The following is a 522-nucleotide window of genomic DNA, read 5'->3' as shown; positions in this document are numbered from 1 at the left end:
AAAAGCTAAACTTTGTAAAACTGTACCTAAAAGCTAAAATCAGCAGCCCAGTAGCCAAAAGCTAAAATAACAACGAGCAAAACAGAAGCCAAAATGAGCAAAACTATGAGCTAAAAGCTAAACTTTGTAAAACTGTACCTAAAAGCTAAAATCAGCAGCCCAGTAGCCAAAAGCTAAAATAACAACGAGCAAAACAGAAGCCAAAATGAGCAAAACTATGAGCTAAAAGCTAAAGCGGCCAATGGAAGGTCAGTTTCTGGTGCTGGTCTAAAGTCTGGATTACTGATGAGGTTTGGGTCAAGAAGAGAATCTGGTTTAAAATGTTTTAAAACAAACATGCAGATCTACAGCTGCCCTAATGTACTGGACCGGACCGGACCGGGCCAGGCCAGGCCTGAGTTTATTATGGGCCACTTCTGGTTCAGTGTACGTAAGTATATATTTCATATTATCTACCAAAAGAGAACAGCCGAAAGACAAAGAAGAAGAAGAAGTAGTTAAAAGCTAGAGGTAGTAAAACAG

This window comes from Austrofundulus limnaeus, unplaced genomic scaffold (assembly GCF_001266775.1).
Source record: "Austrofundulus limnaeus strain Quisiro unplaced genomic scaffold, Austrofundulus_limnaeus-1.0 Scaffold1680, whole genome shotgun sequence".
Classification (NCBI taxonomy): Eukaryota; Metazoa; Chordata; class Actinopteri; order Cyprinodontiformes; family Rivulidae; genus Austrofundulus; species Austrofundulus limnaeus.
This window is presented reverse-complemented; position numbering follows the sequence as displayed.